Below are 22,811 nucleotides of genomic sequence, written 5' to 3' on the forward strand. Positions count from 1 at the left end.
CATTTTCGGAATCGGCCTCCACCAGCTGAATCGTTGCACAACCCCCTCTCAGCCCACTACCCACGCCATCAGTAGTTTATGTACGTATATATAATAATAACCGTAGGTTTCCTCGCTATCTGTGGCCATCACGACAGAGTTGTCCCCCTTTTGTGTACCGTACGGCACTGAAATATGAATACCATTTGTACCGATTCATTTCCGCCCGTTCTCCCCGTGGGAATTTCCGCCCCGCTTCTGCCACCAGTTCGGACAGCTTTCGGAAAGGTTGTTCAACTTCCGCCGCACAGTCTCTCGCTCTTTCTCACGTAATCATTTTTTGAATGTTTTGGAAGTTCCAATAATCAAACTGTCGTCACCAGCACACCGGTCATGCGCCATATCGGCGAAACGGTCAGCACCGCACCGGTAGACTGTTGAAAATGAAGACAGATTGAGAAACGACCATTCCATTTGATGCTTTTTTTCCTGGTAGCTTTCCTGCTGCGAAAATTCCTAGTTCCAGGCTGTACTCTATTCTTGATGGTCGATTACACTGAAATTGTTCCAACATTGATGATATTTCTGTTGGCTCAGAATGATTCATACAGGTCAACTTTTGAAACGCTTCCCAATGACTATAATGCGTCTCCATATATACACGTTCAAAGAGTAACGCTTGGTTGTTCATAGTTTTGGAACAAAATATCCGTCAGTATGTAGCTGGGAACCACTGATCTAGTTAAACAATAGATCAATCGTAATCAGGTCCACCACTGGTACGGTCACGTTATGTAATTTATTTCATGAAATAGGTATAAGCATTAGGGTAAAGTTTGTAATTTCTTTACAATATAACAATAGTGTTGTTGCTTACTCTACGTTGTGTTGATTTTTTATGGAGGAATTGAGCCAAAACTTCTATTTAGATTAAGGCAACGACGACGGCAGCGCTGCTTCGGCGAACAACTTCTTTCAACAGTAGAAACTAACGACGAAAGTGGGTAGCAACAGAATTCTCCACTGGCGGAACACCGCATCACGAACAGGCAACAGGTTCCAGGTAAGTATATTATAATTTTGCTTAAGCTATGAATTTTATTAACAGCTTCGACACTTCGACGCTTGCTGCTTCGACACTTAGTGTGAACTGATTTGTCTGTCAGATCGCTACTAATTTTGGGTGATCTTCAGCGTATATGAAGAGTTGCCAGAGAGGCTTGAAAATCTTGTGCACCCGGTAGCACGAATCCACCTACGGAACGCAAACTATATATTGACGGCTGTCACTCCTTCTGTCAACAGAAATTTCGCAAATCAAACATTCATGCCAATCGCTGTCGAATGCTCTTGCTATGTCTAGAAGAGCAGCTCCAGTGGAACAACCTTCAGATTTGTTAGCTTGCACCATATTAGTAACTCTGAGCAATTGATTAGGAGTAGAATGCCCATAGCAATATCCAAAGTGTTCTACTGCAAAAATTTAATTTTCATAAATGTGTAACATCCTCCTGTTAAGAAAAATTTTCACAGACAGTTTACTTATCAAAGAAAGCAAACTGATTAGTCGATAACTTGAAACCTCAACTGGATTCTCAGTCGGCTTTTAAATTGTAGTAATTTAGCATTGAACATTATAACTCTAAATTACACTGTGCTCTCAGGGAGATGTTTGATTGTTATGCTAAAAATCCTATCGTCATCAGGAGCTTGCATCAGGATCAAAAAGAGCACGATCAAATCTATGAACTACGTAATTGAGATCATATTTTAATTTGATACTTGGTCTCAAGACAGTTACAATACAGTTACAATACAATTTTAACAATTGAAGAACTAGCAATATGTTTTGAAGTTTGTTTTGGTTGGCGAATAGAACTTTGTTTACCTTGACTTGCCATAGCAATGGCTAAATGGACAGGGCATTAATAAGAATTTGTCATATGTTTGCCGTTACTTTTGTCGCAAAGAAAATTTTTATTCTCCCTGGACATAGGTCCTTGTTGTGACAAAAGTTTCTACAAATTAAACATCTTGTATCCATGTGAAACTTGGACCAATGGCCAAATCGTTGGTATTTACGGCATTGAATGATATGCTTTTCACCTACTTAAAATTTTTTATATATTTTCCACTTCATCCGCAAATTGAGAATACCACGTTTTCAAAAAAAAAATGGTTTCAACCTCATTGCGGTTAAAATAAATCAAATAATTAACAAGGGGAATTCCAGTTCTCTGATTGTTTTCGCCACGTGAATTTCGTTTCATTAGAATAACTTGGGTAGGGACTATACCAAGTAACTCTATGAAAGCAATTTTGATCTAATCTACGGTTTGATCGGTTACAGTCAAAAATAACACAAAAAAAAAATCAGTGTATCTCGTGCTATTGATCCTTTTTTCATTCTCTGATACCTACTACATTGTATTTATCTGGGTTGTTTACATAAGCATAACCTTGGTATTGCTTAGAGCGGCATGAATAAATCACAATTTGTCCTACCGAAAAAATGAACTTCCACTGATGTTTAAAGTGAAATATGAGTGAGAGTAGTTCAGGAATTAGAATTTTAATACAGTTTTCTTGTACAGTTTATCGCTCTGCAAATGGCTGTCCTAATAGTGCAGTGTTGTGTTGGTGACATTTCTTAAACGCGTTCGAGTTCATGCGAAGAGTGTGTTGTGTCTAAAGTTCATCGCAGCGAAACCCCTTCTCCAGTGCTACGCTGTACATACGCTTGTCGCCGATAGCGAGTTCTGCACTGCTGAGAGGCAGGAGCCGAGATAGCGGCAACTGTAATCATGGTAACGGTTTGTTTGTGCTCGAGTGCGACCGCGGCGGCGTGCTTGACTCATTGAATGCTACTTCGGTGTCTAAAATAAGTGTATACATTTGCAGACATGTTCATTCAACTGCTGGTAGCTTCCACCGACATGAATCAAATACTTATTTTTTAGTATCTGCGTGAAAAAAAAGTATCTGTGTGTGTGTTTTATCCCACGATTTTTATGGGCTGATTGTGTGCTGAGGCTATACGGCGCAAAGTGCAGCGTTTTTATATAATTTCTCATTGTGGATATTCATATTTCTTACCTGAGAAAAGCCGTGTACCGCACAACTTATTTGTCTGTTTCACGATATTTTTGAATTGTTAAAATGGTTTGAAATTTTGAACTTTAAATTTGTTCAATTACTTTGTTTCGATATTCATTGTTTTTTCTTTGCTGTTTATGACTTCTCTGGCTTTTGAATGGTTATTTTTAGCTCCAAGCTAAATTTTTGCTATAAATTCATAGACGCGACACAATTAATTATGGACGTTTTGGTTTAGGTGTGTGTGTCTCCTTTTTTTCTAAATTTATCTTTTTATCTTTTATTAGGTATTTTTTGCGTTAACGATTGATATTAACGGCGTATAATCATATAGTTTTACTAACACATGAGCAGGCTGGATGTGACAATACCCGAGTTTGAAAATAATTTACTTTTCACAACTCGCATTCGAATATAAGTCACATGTCAAATGTGATGAAGATAGCAACTTTATACCGTATAGTGGTATTGAATGTTCACAGTATTGTTTTTTATTATTAAATATATCAACTTCAATGATCCTAAAATAACAGAAAAAAGAAAGATAGGTTTTGTTTTTAGTATAATGATTAATCGTTTAAGTTCGGATTGCTGTGACTGGTTATCTAGAGAGACGTGGCCGGCGCCGTTAATAATCTTTTTAAAGTGAAAGTTACTGAATTGTTGTACATTGAAGATGGTATAACATCCCAAAAACTATCTATGTGGTTCTCTGTGCAACTTCACTAGCTCAGGTCAATCACGGAGGTGCAACTACGATATGTACGGTCGTCAATGCTCATGCTCATGCTCAAAAGGATTTTGTTTGGGTTCTCAGGGAGTCCCAGCAAAAATTCACCCACCATTCAAAAGGTTGTGTGTTCCTGAATAAGCCCCACAAAAGAAAATCTGCTATACCTGACCTATTCGTTATTGTGATCAATGTGAAGTTGGGCCGTTCAGATTTCCTAAATATTTTTGCCTTTCTCCTAGAAAGGTATAGCAATCACTGGGAAAACCAAAGGTATAAAAGTGGTCCCAATGGCCGAATGTCATATACCACTCGACCCCTTTCGACGAACTGAGCATTTTCTGTATGTATGTATGTATGTGTGTGTGTGTGTATGTGCAACTTTTTTTTCTCACTCACTTTTCTCAGAGATGGCTGCACCGATTTTAATAAAATTAATTGCAAGTGAAAGGTCTAGTTGCGCCATAGGTTGCAATTGAATTTCATTGTAATCGGATTTTTAGTTTAGAGGTTATGTATCAAAATGTAAAAACCACGAAACATCAATATCTCAGAAACCACACAACCGATTTCAATAAAACTGGTTTCAAATGATCGGGCTGTCTCCAGAACCCTTAATTTTTAAATTTCGTTATGATTGAACTTATGGTTCAAAAGTTATGTAAAGAAAAGTTATCCTGAGGTTGTTTAAACTCACTCATTTTTCTCAAAGATGGCTGAACCGATTTTCACAAAATTAGTGTCAAATGAAAGGTCTAGTTGCCCCATAGGTTGCTATTGAATTTCATTGCAATCGGATTGTAACTTTGTCCGTTGTTCATAAAAATGTGAAATCATTTAATGAAAGTAAACATATTGACTTTCTCCTAACGATCACTGGCTAATTAAAAGGTAGAAAAGTGATCCAAATGGCCGAATGTCATTAACTACTCGAATCCGTTCGACGAATCGAGCATTTTCTGCATATATGCATGTATAGGTGTATATGTTTGTGTGTGGGTGTGTACGTGTGTATGTGCACCTTTTTTTTGCACTCACTTTTCTCAGAGATGGTCTGACCGACTCTTTCTATCTTGGTGTCAAATGAAGGGTCTATTTGCCGCTAAGGTTGCTATTGAATTTCATTATAATCAAACTTTTAGTTTTGGCGCTGCGTCAGAATGTGAAAAACGCTCTTATATCTCAGAAGCTATGAACATAGTTGTATTCAAATTTATGGGCTTTTAAACCCTTAAACAATGAATTTCATAAAGTTTAAACATGTGGTTTGAAAGTTATAAATAGAAAGAATCGTAACCCGCAGACTGTTTAAGACTATAGCTACGATCAAAATATGTCGCCTCAACATCATTTAAAATCGATATTGTACTATTTAAATGTTTGCGGCCTTTCTCGGGATTGAAGTTGAAATTAAAAGTCATTGCTATCATTTCACTTTTTGCCTTTCTCCTAGAAAGGTATAGCAATCACTGCAAAAACTAAAGGTATAAAAGTGCTCAAAAGGGTCGAATGTCGTTAATCACTCGACTCAGTTCGACGAACTGAGCATTTTCTGCATGTGTGTGTGTGTGTAACGCTCTCCCAATCTCACTCGATTTTCTCAGAGATGGCTGAAACCGATTTCAATGAAATTAATTGCAAATGAAAGGTCTAGTTGCCCTATAAGACCCTATTGAATTTTATTGTGATTTGATTTCTAGTTTAGAGGTTATGTATCAAAATGTAAAAATCACGAAACATCAATATCTCAGAAACTATACAACCGATTTGTACAAAATTAGTTTCAAATGAGCGGGCTACCTAAACAACCCTTAACTTTCGCATTTTATGGAGATTGAACATGTGGTTCAGAAGTAATGGCGAGAAACGTGTTCTGGAGACTATTTAATCTCACTCATGTTTCCCAGAGATGGTTGGACCGATTTTCATAAAATCAATGGTAAAATGTAAGGTCTGGTTGCCCCATAAGACCCTATTTATTTATTTTGCAATCGGATTATTACTTTGCATGTAATGTTTAAAAACGTGAAATCCAGCTATGAAAAGAAACATATTTCGAAGACTACTTGGACTCACTCACTTTTCTCAGAGATGGCTGACCCGATTTCCACAGAATTAGTATCAAATGAAAGGTTTAACTGCCTTATAACACCCTATTGATTTTTGCTGTAACTTTTTGCGGACTGTAACTTCGTCTGTAATGTATCGAAATGTGAAAATCACGAAACTTCATTATCTTAAAAACTACACAACTGATTTGAACAATATTGATATCAGATGAGCGGGCTAGTAAAGCGTTAACTGATGAATTATGATTGAACACGTGGTTTCAAAGTTTGGCTGCCCTATACGTTACCTTCTCATTTGATTGTAATCAAACTTAAGCAACCGTTATGTTTAATTTTGTAAAACAACGAAAGTCTATTATCTCAAGTATTGCACGACTTATTCGAACATAACTAGTGTCATACAAACGAGTCATTTCTCAAACTTACAAATAACAACTTCATAACAATTTGATATGCTGTTCAAAAGTTTCAAAGACTATTCAAAACTATACCTGCTTCGATCGATATACTGCCGGTAACCGCAAGTCAGTCCCATCTGTAAAAATGTTAAAACGAGAAAACAGTTTCGAAAGCTATTTCATTCACGCTCAGTTATCACTTATTTAAGATGAATTATTTTGACAATATTCATGTTAAAATATAGTTTGCATACTAGCCTGCACTAATTACGTTGTAAAAACCATTGATATAATTGATTTTATGATAAAAACCTGAAGTGTGACTGACTTGCCGTTACATTCTACACCGAAGAGAAAAGTAACCGCAAGTCAGTCACATTGCAATATTGAAACTATAGTGCGTGTTGACGTGTTGTGATTCGTTGCCCTGGAAAACTGTCAATCCTTCGCTGTTAGGAAGTGTATGTCCATGAGAATCTTTTGAGAAATGTCGACGTTGGAAAATCTCATGATGTACGGAACCGATGAAAGCTTATCCGGTGAGGACTCGGATAAAGAAACTGAAGCCGGGACTGCAGTTGGTTCATCCTACAACAAATGTCAAGATGTTCCAAGTCCATTTGAGGTTCGAGCATCACCCTTGGAGATTTCTTGGAATGATTCCCTGGATTCTGATGGAAGTTTTTTCGATACTCAAGATTTAGATTTTGCGGATAGATCTACGAAGAAGCGAACCAAGAAAAAAAATTGACTTGCATTCGTATCAGCAGAAAATTGCTCCACATAAATTCATCACCAATTCAAACTACAAAATAATCCCAATAATTGATAATTATTACTAGATAACTTATTTTATCGAACTCTTTTTTACTCCCCATTAATTTTACTGTTGTATTATGCATGTTTTTTTTTGTAAATCGGGACTGACTTTCGGTTATTTTTCTTCTGGGACTGACTTGCGGTTACTTTGCCTAAAGTGACAATTCGACTTGGTATTGATTTCCACTTTTGTTGAACAAACCACTATTTTTTATCGGTACATCTGAAAATATACTCAAAGCTAGGCCAAAATACGATGCTAACTCAAAATTGACAAAATTACAGATGGGACTGACTTGCGGTTACCGGCAGTATATGTGGCTTCAACATAATTTAAATGTGGTATCGTACTATCTGAACGTTCCCGGTATCGCTCGTGATTAAATTGTTCGAAATTGGGAGTCATTTCTTTTATTTCGCTATTTCTTAAGCACTAACATTACGTCAAATTTCATATTTTATACTTCAATTACAACATCAATGTTTTAGAACCCAAAGAGTGAATATACCTTTATTGGATTTAAGCATTCATGTAAATCTATTTTTATAAATAATAAGTTTGAATGAGAAAGGCTGAGTCTGACCGCTAGGTGGATTAATTTAGGTTTTTAATTGAAAGAGTGCATTTATTGTGCCATTGTCATACATCGATTGTAAAATATTGATTTGGTTTTCTACAGAAAACGTCTACGGACCGTTATATAACGTCCGACTCCACTTTGGGGGACAGAAACAAGCAGCCTCTCAGGCCATGGCCCACCGGCTGTTCAATGCAGGGTTGATATTTGTTGACACTCTTGAGTGAAAGTGAAAAAAAGCATCCATAAACGTTATTTTTTTTACAATCCTTTCAGAGTTCTCCCTTCCCGCTTTTTGCATGGAAATGAACTGTCAAAACACCTCATTATATTTCATGCGATGGAAGCAAGACAACAAAATCAGTTTATCAGTTAACGAAGATTGTCAAGGCGTCGGTCGGTGTCAGTGAAAAAGTGTTTCGGTGAGGTTCATTTTGTCTGAGTGGACTGTTTGTTTTTTTTTTTTCGCTTTGAAGTGAAGATCATTTGGTTGGATTTGTCGTCAAATTTTATTCCGTAACCGTGAACGATGCGCGCGAAATATTTCATCTGAGTATAACAGCACGTTACTAGGACGAAAATCTAGTGTATCTGAAAAAGTGCTGCGATCATTGGAAGTGAAAATTGAAAATGATTGGCTGTAACTTTCGAAGAATTTTGCTGGGGAAAATGACTTTTATCAGCACTGGTTCAATGTGCCAATGGAAGCCGAGGAGTTTGCCAAAGAACAGCAACAAATATACAAAGCAGCAGAAATAAATGGCTACGACAAAAGATTCGTGGACAAAATTCTAGGGTAACACAAACGCAAGCAAGAGAAACAACAAATCACCACACTATTGCCCGAAAGTAGAGAAATGAAAAGGTTCAGTTTACCATTCTACCCCAAAGTAACCAATCCAATAAAAAATACACTGAGAAGACTTAATGTTCAAATCGTGCACAAAAGCGAAAACACATTGCGGGACTTGCTATGCAATTTAAAGGACAAAGTTTCCCCAGATGAGCATTCCGGAATATACCGGATTCCATGCCAGAATTGCCCCTCGGTGTATATCGGGCAAACTCGACGCAAGGTGAAAGTGCGAATCAAAGAACATAAACATGCCGTTTATAATGCAAAGTCCTGCGAATTTAGTGTAGCCGCACCGTAACATTAGAAAAAAAAAGAAAATTATGAAAAACGTAAGGAAAACGTCCCACTTAAAAGCTTGGGAATCGCTTCACATCAGTAATTCGACAGAACCGCTTATGAACGAAGACGATCCCCCCATCACATCCTGCCTATTTAACATAGTAAAGCAGAGAGTCCCGTAGCATCTCTTTGCTTTCTGACGTATACGAACAACGTATAAAGAAGTGTAACCAGTCGGACTCTCCTCCTGAAGATGGGCAGTATTACGCCCGAAACCGGTCGAGTTTAAAGGTAAAAATTTTAAAATGTTTAATGTAGTAAGAACGATAAGTGTTGTGTTTTGTCCCGCGTTGCGTCGTATGAGTGATGTTAGTTCTTACGTTGCACGAAAATACCAAATATTGAAGTGGTTTTCTAGATTGTGTGATAACTTGCCGAGATTTGCTCTGAACATTCGGTTTATAAAAACTTTCTGTTTCTGGAGGACAAACTGGAAGACACCCTCGAATGTCCTCCAAGAAACACTCAATCTCTAAGATGTCAATTGAATCGTTTAATGAGTCAGTTTAAAGAAAAATGAACAGCTTGGAAAAATGACAAAATTGGTTGAGCTTAACCATAAAATTTTGAAGCTGGTCGGAAGCTTTGTCCAAGCAAAAGATTTGCTGATTGCAGTGATCGGAAAATGACTGGGGTGCGGGACTATACTGACGACTGTTCTCTCTTTTTACTCTAACAGCTACATAAATAACCTATTCATGAGAGCTCACATACAGCTAAAGCTCACACGTGGCAACGAAGCTCGTTTGGTATTGCATGATTGTGCTGTCGTCAGTGGCTGTGAGGCTATGTACCGAACTTCCCCATACGCAGGGAGAGCTGTGCAATACAATGACAGCCGAATTAGTTTAAAATTTGCTGTCACGGAACGACGGTCATTTTCAGAAGCCTGGACGCAACACGTAAATGCTAAGAGAAAATTTACCGTTCAGTGAGTTGAGTTACGCAGTACACAAAACTCAAAGTTCTGGGGAAATTGTGGTTTCCAACATGGATATCCTTCTAAAGCGAATGATTTAAGAGACGCTTTAGAAGCAGCAGAATCTATTGTTGGCAAATAAGTGTTAACCAAAACAAGCTCTCGCTGTATTTGTTAAAGTTTTTCTTTTCAATTTCAGGGTAATACCAGGGAAAGTTCTTATATAACTGCTAGGTAATATCAATTGCTGTAATCTAGTTGATAATAAGTTTTCATGACTAAATATAAAGCTTAACCCTCTTGTGTCCAAGCCCCCCTTAAGATGGGTTTCAGTAGCAGGGACTAGAGAGTTAATAGAGATAAAACCACTCTAAGACACATTTGCTATCTGAAAACTCATTAAAATAATTTTGCCCACTTTCTCGTTCTACGTACTCCTTTGTGTGTTGGAGATATCTTTTAATACGACCCTAAATAGTTTGGCGTTCTTGGTATCATTAGTAAAACATTTATACATCTTTTTGGTTGGATCTAAACATATAAAAAAGCACCTTTGTCTATCTGTCTGATCCATATAGGCTTGGAAACTACTGAACCGATCGGCGTGAACTTTTGTATATAGGAGTTTTCTGAAAGGGATGGGTCGCATACAAATGAAACACATATTTCTAAACAGCTCCAAAACTAACCAAGTAAATGGAACCAAATTTGGCAGGTGAATGTTTTGAGGGAAACAAATAATTCCATCCTCTTTTTTAAGGGAGGGGTCCCATACAAATGGAACACAAACAGCTCGAGAACCAGTAAAGCAAATACAGGTCGGTCTCGATTATATATAGTCTCCGATTTTTTTTCACTATATATAATCAAATTTTATATATAATCGAATCAGAGAAAAAAAAAGCTTTTAATTTATTTTACAGAATTGATTTAATGTTTTCGAATAAACAAGAAGAATTTTATTTCTGCCTCATCCCCTAGAAGGCAGAAAACACATTTCTTACAAAAAAAAATATATCTTGTAGTTATTACTGATGTAATTACAACATTAAATGTAAAAAGAATTGATCAGAGTCTATTGATTTGTCAACTCGTTTATATTTAATTTCCCAAATTTTAAAAAATTGATTTTTTAAATTTTTTTTGTTGCTATTTTTGAAATTATTTTTATTATATAGGGTAGAGCGGGGCTAGTTGGTCACTTTTGGTCAAAATGTTCTGTAACTTTTTGTAGGAAATATTATGGCAAAAACTCATTACAAGGAGATGTTGTGTTAAGTCTATAGCATCTAGAAAAAATATAAACTGTACAGAATAGTTAATGATTTTGCGGATATTCTATGTTTTTTGAGTGGATGTCAAATTGGCCAACTAGTCCCTCAGCTGGGGTAAGTTGGTCAGGGTGTGGGGTAAATTGACAATTTATATTGTGAAAGGACAATTCAGTTTTCCTTCCTCACTTTCCACCTCACTCCTCGGAATGTTCATCAGGTAGAATGCATCTGTCGATGCATTAGTGTACGTTATAGTTATCTTAGATAAATGACTCAGCATTTATAGTGTGCAATAAAATATTCATCAAAATGACGATGAAATGGAGATAACTTTTAACAAATAGTTTATCGCTTCAAATAAATGGTTTTGCTAAACAAAGAATATGCTGTTTTCGCTCAGATTAAGTTTGCATCACGAAATGCGCTGTTCCTAAAATTGCATTTACTTGGTTACTTGAATTCATTTATGATGTGCATATGACCCCTCGCTAGTATGTGACCAACATATGAAAATGAAATTTTGGCGAGAGTTTGCTATAAACAACTTAAAACTAACGAAAATGACTTTCATAATACGTTGAGCCATGTTCATTTCAATTTGACTAGCTTTGTTTAGACAAAAAATTTCAACTTGAAAACCGAGTAGAATTGATGGCCAATTTTGCACCAACCTGTATTTATTACATGTCCTAATTAAAACTGTACTTCATTTTGTTATTTAGTTTCTCTGGTTATCTACCACGTATCACCCATATAACACGATTTTTTAGATACGTAGATTCGAAGATATTCTCATTGACCAACTTACCCCTTAACCAACTAGCCCCGCTCTACCCTAGGTATTTTTATTGAGGTATTTTTTCTATTTTTCCTCTTCTACCAAACGTTACAGATTTTATGAATGTTCTCTTAAGATATATTAGCTCTAGATAAGTCATATTTGGGATTCAAAGAAAAAAAATTTTTGCTACTATATATAATCGAGTTTAAAATGATATATAATCGAATCATATTTAATCGAGTCAATATATAATCGAGAACTACCTGTACAACCAAATTTGGTATGTGAATGTTTTTAGGGGTAACAAATAGGTCCATAATGGTTAGACACCCCTCCTTCTTCCGAAAGGGTGGGGTTCCATACAAATGAAACACAAACTTCCGCCCATCTCGAGACTAAACCAAGTTAATGGAGCCAAATGCACTGAAGCCACAAATCGACCTCATACAACATTCTTAATTATAAGGTGGAGACTTTTGGTTTTTGGAAAACAGCCTGAAGTGACCAAATACCAACCAATATGAGTATCTCCGGAACCAGAATGATGCAAGGAGCCAAAAATTGACCTCAGACACATTTTTTTATTGTAAGATACTACTCAATATTGATCTTACTTTAATCGAGATGATGCATAGAAGCGAAGCATTGACCCTGGACACCATTTTGGAATTCAAAGATGACCGCTCTCAGTTTCTGGATAACAACAAAAAAAACTGAATATGTACTACTTAATATGTTTTTTTTAAGGGGAGGGATTTTTTAGTAGCTTAAGTATTTCTGATAAATATTAGTAAATAATAAGTATGTGTGTCCAATCACAAATGGTGACTTCTGAACACTGTTAGAAATTTGTAATTTTAATTGTTAGGGTTTGTTTGCTTTCGCAATTAGGACTTATCATTCGTAGGGATTTAAACCTACCTGTCAGAAAATCTTGGTAAGAAAGTAGATTGCGTTGTTTGCTTTGCATCTCGAAACTGAAAAAAATTAGTCACCCGTCACGCATGTTTGCTCTTTGAATGCTTTCGAATTTATCTCAACGGTGCGCACCGCGGTGTTCTTCTGTGTATTCTCACTAGAGTGATTACCCATTCATTTTTCACTCAGCTGTGTTATAGCGGCGGAAACACAGCACAAAGAAAAGAAAAAAGAAGAGAGAAGTGTGGTTCAAAAAATTGTTACACGCAGTGCTGGGCAAGAAGTGAGCGGTGAATATTCAAACACCCCTCCGTTTCTAGAACCTTCGATTTTCAAAAAACTTTTCAATGTCAGGGTTCTGCATTCCTTTTTATTGGGATTCTAATGGAATGCATGGGAGAAAAATTGTCTTTCGAATTTCATTTAGCGGTAAGGTGCAAAAGCTTCGTCTTCTCGAAAACAAATCCTCATGCAACAATTCACTTCAATCGGACCTCGGATTTTCGGGCTTCGAAGCGGTCGAAGTTTCACTTTTTGAACGATGAAAGAAAGCTCAGAAATTGTCGAAATCAATGTTTTATTTTAAACCAAGTCTTTTAGAAATGCATAAAACTTCGAGATCGATCAATTTCGAAAATTGGTTGTAATAGTAAAATTTCGGTCACTTTGATTAAGGTACGACATCCGAAAGTACGTTTATAAAGGCTACGTTAATTTACTAGACTCTTGCCAGAGACTGGATACTTCCTGACTCTTGCCAGAAACTGGAAACAACGTCCGGCCAGAATCGAGTCTGTTGCTAAATTGATTTTATCAAGTAAATTTTACTTCAACCTTACTTTCCGAAACCCCAGTGAAAAACAATTTTTTTATTCGTTTTTGCTCTGCCATTCTTCAGCTTTGGCCTTGTTTCTACCAATTATTGCGCGGCCGTCATTGTTTCTCCCGCGAAGTAAGGTGTCTAGTATCAGAACTTTATCCGGCGAAAGAATATGGAGAAAATCTACAATTTCAGACTACGCAACAGAAGGCTGCTTTAAAAGTCTGTCTGTGGTAATCAGGCTTGGTAGATCTACACTGATTTCTCCGTAGATCTTTAAATTTTTTTAACCCTTTCCAAGGCAGTGGCAACTATATTGCTACAAACGAAAAATATTTTGCTGCACCAATGATAGCATAGTGTTAATAAATTTTACCTAAACAAGGACTTCTAAGGGTCTTTTGCAACACTCCATGTGTTTGGACTCCGTTGAATACGCGAAACCGTTCCTGAATTGGCCTTACTGTGGCAGATCAAAGCTAAAATTTATTCAGAGAGATGTACATTTTTTAAGTTTCAACTAAACTCTACTATGAATCACTTACAAGTTTAGTTCCGTAATTCCCTCTTTGCAGATTTAGCCTTTTTTACACCTTTAGCATCAGCGGTTAACTGTTAATCCTATTTTAAGTTTGATGCACTTTAATGTTAATTTAACTTTTCTGTCGCTTTTGAAGTAGAATACTTCTCTCAGGAAGTTCGGTTACATAGGGATGTGAAATGAAAATCTAAAACCGAAAAATGAATGCTACAGGTTACCTGGAACGAACAGGTCGTTCTCCTGTTGGGTCGGAGGTGGTTTACTGCTGTTCGGTCGCCGCGATTGCAGTGGTGGCGACACGAGGTCCCATTGGTGTAGAGGTCTCAACGGGTGGATTATTCGGTGTATCCACCGGCTCCGATGGGAAGGCGTTGAGTGGCTGATCAGGACTGATTAATATTCTTTCCCGGGACGTGAGTCCGGGCGATTCGCACTGGCTGTGGTAGTCTTTCCCCGGACAGACCACTCGCGACTCTTGGCATCCTCGTGTTGGCGGGGTGGTGCTTCGCGAGGCCGAACTCCACTACCGTTGACCACGCACTCTAGTTGTACCCTTAGTGGGACGCAGCCACGAGGCGAAGGATACCACCAGGGGATCGCCCTAGTCCGATCAATTGCACCACGATAACCACAAATGGTAGAGGTTCGCGTGCTGGCCGAGGTGGGCCGCCAATCTGCGGGACGTCCGCCTTTGAAGAAGCGACTATCCTGGCTAAAACTTCCCAACGCTTTTTTCGTGGTCGTCAGTGAACGACTGAAAAGGAATTGATTAACACCCAACACACACAATATTTAATTTCCACCAATTTACCTCATGAAACTGTGTTTTTTTTTTATATTTAGCTCTGCCTCACTAATAATTTGATTTTTTTCTGACTCACGTTTTGATTTCTGTTATAATTTGATCAATTTTTTAATTAGAAATAAAATAACTACTTGATTTATTTCGTTTTTCTTTTTTTAGTAACGCGTGCTTACCGTTTAGAATTTAATCAATTTACTGGACTCACGATTTTATAAAATTAAACCAATAACTTTTTGTTAGGTCAAAATCTGGAAAAAATCAAATTAACTTAGAATACACTTGATTTTGCAACGGTTAAATTTAGTCATTTTTTTAGAATTCACTAATAAAATTAACTTTTATGGTTCACTGACTTATTATTTTAGAAATTTCTGACTTGTCTGTTTGGCGGTCTGAACGGGAAAGATCGAGTTATTCTCTCGTTCAGCCAAGCCTCGAATTTTCTTAATTTCCTTTAATTTCCGTTTGTAAAATTTCTTGACGTTGATTTCCATACTGCAATTATTTTCCTTTACTGATCAGTGAAACCAACCTTTTCCCAGACTGTCAAAATATTAGTATTTAACACCCCATCAGCAACTCCCCCTGATTCGAGCACTCATTGTCTACCTTGCAGGCGATTTAACTCCCACCTTGATAGGGTTCTCTATGAAACTAGCGGCACGCTCGTTTAAAACGTTATTTTTTTACAATCCTTTAAAAGTTCTCCCTTCCCGCGTTTTGCATGGAAGTGAACAGTCAAAACACCTCATTATGCGATGGAAACAAGACAGCAAAATCAGTTTATTTCTTTTTACTATGCGTATGAAATATTTCTTTTTTTTTATTCTCGCTTATTTTCCGTCGGTCTATTTCCGCCACTGTTGTGGCCAATTACCAACGCCCAGGGAGGCGACTCCACACCCAGGTCCCTAACTCACGACCCGTTTATTAACGGACCGGCGCCAACGGCTTTACTTCCTCATGCGATGGAAGGCGTGATCCCAGAGATTTTTCGCCTCAGAAAATCTCCCGGTGTCGGCTAGGATTGAATCTAGACCAGTTGGGTTGGTTGTGAGTGGATCACGCCACCTCACAACCATCGACACCTATGTCGGCGGTGGGATTCGAACCCAGGCGTCGAGCGTGGTTGGCGGAGACGGTATGAAATATTTCACTTTCATGCAATGTTCATATAGTCTTTCTACGTTCTTTCGTTATTCGTCAACGAAGATTTTCAAGTCATTGGTCAGTGTCAGTGAAAAAGTGTTTCGGTGAGGTTCATTTTTGCTGAGTGAACGGAAAAGTGATCGACGTTAAAAATTGACAAAAATATTACGCCTAAAGAAACTGGCCCCGGAAGATCCACTTTGATGTTTCTATAGGCAAAAGATGCCATTTTGTGCTATTTGTTAAATTTTTTGAAACACGATTTATTTTAAGGAAGCTATTAAGCAATTCCACAAAAAACGGGCAACTAATATAATCGACCATTGTTGATTCGCCTGAAACTTTGCATAGACGTTTCTGAAAAAAAAGGTACACTGAAAAAAAAATTATTTAATTTTGGAAAAACGTTTAAAAAAGGTAAAAAAATTCGAATTTTAAAAACTGAGTTTTTTTAATAATTAATTTATAATTTTTTTTCAACTTTTCTTCAAAAATTAAGTTCTTTTTTCGGAAAGATAAAATTATTATCTACATCTTTTCCGAAGACATCACACCGATCAAACAAACCGTTTTGGCCCTAAAAATATTTGTAATCATCAATACCTTCCCAAAGTAGCATTTTTCAACAGCTTCTCAAAAATGAGTCGTGTTCCAAAAAATTCAACCAATAGCACAAAACGACATCTTGTGCTTATAGAAACGTCTATGCAAAGTTTCAGGCAAATCAAAAGTGGTGGATTAAATTGGTTGCCCGTTTTTTTGTGGAATTGCTCTGCAGATATTCTGCGTCAAAGCAATCGTTTCATCCATATTAAAAACGACGTGCCACCAGCTACCAGAAACAATCACCGCTTCTCCCGGTTTTGGCGAAATCTCAATCTGCAATTTTCGAAAATGAGGGAATAAATGACACAGCCGCAACCAGAACCCTTGCCGGCTTGGATCAGTTTTGTCGTTTCGTCTTGATAATGCATGCTGTTTGTTTTTCTTTTTCGCTTTGAAAAAGGAACAGTGAAGATCATTTGGTTGTATTCGTCGTCAGATTTTATTGCGTAACCGTGAACGATGCGCGCGAAATATTTCATCTGAGTATAACAGCACGTTACTAGGACGAAAATCTAGTGTATCCGATGCGATCATTGGAAGTGAAAATGGAAAATGATTGGCTGTGATTTTCGAAGAATTTAGCTGGGGAAAATGACTTTCATCAGCAAAGTGAGTGATATGTTTTTTATTGAAAACTAAAACTTCTTTTCACGGTGTATAATTTTTCTGAAAGATGAAATCAAACAAACCGTTCTGCTTCTGAATTTATTTGTAATCAATACCCTTTTTACATAAACCCTTTTCACATATTGGTCGTAACTCAAACAAAATTACCAATAGCACAAAATAACGTTTTCATCGCATAACAGTATATTTCAAATTTTCAATCACATAAATAATGACAGTTAAAAAAATATATAAAAAATTGGTACCATTTCTTATAGATAAAATATTTGGAAACTTTTTACTCTCTGAATTTTATTCATACTTTTCCAAACGAGATTTCCATCGCAAATTAGTCACGACTTTTAACTTTGTCAGACCAACATGAAATAACTGCACTCATCTTAATAGTGTCGTTATTGATTGGTTTTAGAGGACAAACTCTAGACTATAAATTGAGTTTCAGGAGCATTGAGAAATATTTCCTCACGTTTTCAAGTATGCCGAAATTTTTTTTATACTTTTCTGCGAAAATTTTTCCGTCTAAAGATGTCTAGAAAAGCAATTCTAGTGGAATAACCTTCGCGCTCGTATCATTTAAGCAATTCTGAGCAATTATTTAAGCAATTATTTAGTTAAAATTTGAAACATCACACCGTTACCAGCTTTCCTATTTTTGAAATTTTGTAATAAATCAGCTAATCTCAATTAAATTGGTTTAAAATAATTCTTCAGGTTCAAAATCCTGAGTGGAAATTTGATAATATTGACGAGGGATTAAAATTCTTCAATACTTAATGCTTCGATCTGTGAACAAATTTCAATAGCTTGTTGCATATACGAAAAATGCTCATGGATTTATTGTATAAAACATGATATCAGTTTTTCTCGAAACAGAAGCAATTTTTTCGTGATTTCACATATCCTCGGTCACACATTGTCCCCCGAAATTCCCTAGGCAGTCGAGTTCGTTCAGGAAAAACTATCGATTTCTCGTCATGCCATGCCATGCCAACAATCACTACATTACCATACCTGCTTGCTGCCGTTCGTTGATGGTGCTGTTGATGGGATGCTGGGATACTGCACTCACTGAACTCCGGCAAACCTATTGCACCAACACACATTCAAATGCATCGCCACTACAATCACCACTATCGCTCTACTCATCGACGTACGACAAACAGAGAAGAGTTCCCCGGTAGCAGCCATTCTGTGCCATTTCACCAGTGGCAAAAATTTCTACTGTGAGTTAATTAAAAATGCATTTCTTGTCTGCCGTAGCGATAGAGAAAAACTTTACACTTTTCCAAGTATTCGCCAATTTTTCACTTTCCGCCACAACCGTGGCCATGCGGGCCTTCAACTCTAAATCAAGTAATTACACATTCAATGCACATCCGTTGCCTCCAGAGACATTGAACGTAAAAGTTTCTTCTCGTTTCTGACTGATTGACTGCCGATCTGATTGACCGAAAATCCTTTAACCTGCCGAACTTTTCTCACAAATCACACAGCTGCTAATATATACAATTTGCAATTTGCTGCGTCACATTCAACAATCGCTTCCTCATCCTTTAATATTATTTTTATTTCGTTAATCAAGCCAAACCGTATTCTCGCTGCTGTTGGACACGAAGAGCCACCCACGACTGCCTTCCTCAGACGTAAATTTTCGACCCTCCCTTACAACACACCAACTCGCCCTGCAGGCCTGGTTCCAGGATCAGAAATAGCTTTATTTTCTTTCACTACATTCTAGCTGTCCTTCTTCGCACACGATTACCGTCGACAGCAACCAAATCCCTCCAATGTTTTTGTCTACCCGTGTCTTCCGAACGCTTGTTCTCGAACCCGAAAAAATAAATCGGCAAGTTCTCCGAAAAAGGGTTGCTCCGGTCCGTTCTCACACATCACCGCACGGTTCCCGCAGAACGCTGTGAAAAACTTTACCAATAGTCTTGAAATATGAGGCTTTAATCCGTTTTTCCATTCTACACCACGGCATCCCTCTTAGCACAGATTCCTCCCGGCACCGTGTACCGTTTTATGTTTCTCCGTACACTGCAAAAAGGGACCAACAGTCAGGGTGAAAGCAAACAATTCTTTTAGGCCACCGCAACGAGAAAAACTTCCCACCAGCCACTGGCAACTCTCGGAAACGGAATGCAAGTCGATTTTTCACTTGGACTCGATCTCGCTACCTGTCTGGATGGCTTGCGCCTCAACCCAACACCCGCCCAGCACGGGGAGCGGGAACGGGGCAGTTACATCCGACAGCAGCCAGCATCATCATTTAGCATTTTATCGCTACACGCGATTGGACCACCGCCGCACACTGATGCAGGGCATAGAGAGTGAACTGCATCCTGCTGCCACTCGCAAACAAATGCATAAGGGTTGTAGTTTGCTGTGGGGGCCGTTTGCGATAAAGTGAAAAACAGTCAAGTGAAACTTTTTAATTAATTCATTCTTTTCTTTTAGTTGGTTTGCATAGAATAATTGATACTCTAAAATAAACTGAAATCAGTGTTTACAACAATGTGTTAAAAACAAGAAAAACTCATTATTACATCAAAACGATTAGCTTATAAACTAACCACAAACATAATTTTTAATATTGGTATAAGTAATTGATTCTTCGGAGAAAAAGTGAAAATCAAGGAAGTTGGCAGGCATAATTGGATATAGTTAGCAAGCATAAATAATGAAATGGCACATATGATATATTTATGACAAAAATGTGCAAATTCAGAAGTGCTTAAATACAGTTTTGTACCAAGTTGACTTGGTTAGATTTTTTTCTAAATTTTACCTTATAGATGGGTTTTGAGCCTAAAAGCAACCTCTCTGAATATAAGACGAACACCATTTTTGCGGGATTGTTGTCCGGCATTCTTGCAACATGTCCCGCCCATTGTACCCTTCCAGCTTACGCGATTTCCTGGATACTGTGTTCGCCGTAGAGTTGCGCCAGCTCGTGGTTCATCCTTCGCCTCCATACGCCATCCTCACATACTCCACGGAAGATAGATCTAAGCACACGCCGTTCGAAAACGGCCAGTGCTTGCAAGTCCTCCTCGAGCATTATCCATGTCTCGTGCCCGTAGAGGACTACTGGTCTTACAAGCGTCTTGTACATGGTGCACTTGGTACGGGGGCGAAGTTTACCAGACCTCAATGTCTTGTGGAGTCCGTAATAGTCCGATTTTCAGCTACAATACGTCTGCGGATTTCTCTACTGCAGTTGTTGATCCGAGGTATACAAATTCGTCAACCACCTCGAACTCGTCTCCTTCAATTATTACGCTACGGCCTATGCGAGCCCTATCGCGCTCGGTTCCTCCTGCTAGCAGATACTTGGTCTTCACATTCAATCCAACATTTTCTGCTTCACGTTTTAGTTTTGTGTACTGTTCAGCAACCGCCTGGAACGTTCTTCCGACAAGGTTCACGTGTCGTCAGCGAAGCAGATGAACTGGTTGGATTTATTTAAGATCATGCCCCGCATGTTAAAGGCCGCACGTTTCATCACACCTTCAAGCGCAATGTTGAACAGGAGGCAGGAAAACCGTCGCCTTGTCGAAGTCCCTTGCGTGTTTCAAACGGGCTTGATAATGCACCCGAAATTTTCGGACAGCACTGTACACCATCCAACGTAGCCTTGATCAGTCTTGTTAGTTTCGCAGAGAAACCATTTTCGTCCATGATTTTCCATAGCTCTACACGGTCGATAGTATCGTAGGCGGCCTTGAAATCGATGGATGGTGGTGCGTAGGGTCTTGGTATTCGCGACACTTTTGGAGGATCTGCCGCAGCGTGAAGATTTGGTCCGTTGTCGATCAACCACCCACAAAACCGGCTTGATAACTTCCAACAAATTTCCCTGCTAGTGGCGAGAGACGGCGAAAGACGATCTGGGAGAGCACTTTGTAGGCTGCGTTGAGAATCGTGATGATCACGTGATGATCACGATTCCAACTTATCACTCTTCTTGTATATTAGGCATATTACTCCCTCCTTCTACTCCTCCGGTACCTGTTCTGTATCGCAGATCCTGACTATCAGCTGGTGCAGACAGGAAGCCAATCTATCCGAGCCCAGTTTGATAAGCTCCGCTGCGATGCCATCTTTTCCAGCTGATTTGTTGTTCTTGAGCTACCTGATGGCATCCTTAACTTCAACTATCGTAGGGGTCGGAATGTCTCCCTCATCAGCTGTGCTGACGAAGTCATTCCCTCTGCCGTCTTGGTCCTCTGCCTCTGCGCCATTCAGGTGTTCATTGTAGTGCTGCTTCCACCAGTCGGTCACCTCACGTTTATCCATCAAGATTTTTCATCCTTATCCCACACATTTTGGCTCGCAGTACGAAGCCGGCGCGGGATGCCTTCAGTTTCTTGTTGAATTACCATGTTTCCTGCGAACGATAAAGCTGCTCCTTTTCCTCACACTCCATCTCTTCCAGGCGGCGCTTTTTGTCCTGGAACAAATGGGTTTGCTGTCTTCGCTTCAGTTTATATCGCATCACGGTTCGACGGGTCTCTTGCTGCAGCATCTATGCCCGCGCTGCATTCTTCTCGTCTAGAATCGTCTGGCACTCCTCGTCAAATCAGCCGTTACGTCGATTCCTCTCGACAATTTCTATGGCGCCTTCCGCTGCGCAGTTAATGACTGCTTTTACATTACTCCAGCAGTCCTCTAGAGGGGCTTCGATAAGTTTACCCTCTTCCGGCAGTGCTGCTTCAAGCCTTTGCACGTAATCAGTAACGACTTCGGGGAATTTGAGTCATTCCAGGTCATGCCGTGGCGGGCGTCGGTAGCGTATGTTGTTGACAATCGAAAGTCTTTGGCGTATTTTGACCATCAGAAGATAGTGGTTAGAATCGATGTTTGCGCTACGGTAGGTTCGGACGTCAATAATATCCGAGAAGTGCCTTCCATCAATCAAAACGTGATCGACTTGTGATTCGGTCTGTTGTGGTGATCTCCAGGTGTACCGATATGGGAGGGTATGCTGAAAGTAGGTACTACGTATAGCCATGTTCATGGATGCGGCGAAGTCAATTAGTCTAAGGCCGTTTTCGTTCGTTAGCCGGTGAGCGCTGAATTTCCCAAAAACCGGTCTAAATTCCTCCTCCTGACCTACCTGAGTGTTAAGATCTCCGATAACGATTTTGACGTCATGTTTTAGGCAGCTATCGTATGCACGCTCTAGCTGCGCGTAAAAGGTGTCGATCGGACGAAGTTCTGGTGAATCTGGCGGGTTCGCCTCCTTCGGGACCACATTAATGCCCTTCGCTACGTTCCAAATCATTATAAGCTTGGTGCAATGGCACAAAGCGAGATCCGGCCAGAACAACGTGAAACCACGGTGAGAGTGGAGGAAGGGAAGCAAGCACTTCTGCAAGCATTTATAGTGCTAGTTGTAACGAACGACTTGTTGTATCGTCCGCACTCGCATATCGCCTGCCACAATAGGTACTTCCTCGCAAATTTGGCCGTCTTTCTCTTCCGGAGCTTTTCCGGAACCT

The 22,811-nt window shown here is 38.8% G+C and overlaps 1 protein-coding gene across 6 annotated transcripts in view; it reads right to left on the minus strand.

Annotated features, from left to right (window-relative positions):
* The window catches only part of LOC129725998 (cell adhesion molecule Dscam2), a 300,505-nt gene extending 281,071 nt beyond the window's left edge, over positions 1 to 19,434 (minus strand). For all 6 annotated transcript variants that reach the window (XM_055682511.1, XM_055682509.1, XM_055682508.1 and 3 more), the window contains exon 1: positions 18,316 to 19,434. The gene's annotated coding sequence lies outside the window, so the exon portion shown is untranslated. The remainder of the gene's footprint in view (positions 1 to 18,315) is intronic.
* Positions 19,435 to 22,811: the final 3,377 nt, after the last annotated feature.

Source organism: Wyeomyia smithii, chromosome 2 (genome assembly GCF_029784165.1).
Source record: "Wyeomyia smithii strain HCP4-BCI-WySm-NY-G18 chromosome 2, ASM2978416v1, whole genome shotgun sequence".
Lineage (NCBI taxonomy): Eukaryota > Metazoa > Arthropoda > Insecta > Diptera > Culicidae > Wyeomyia > Wyeomyia smithii.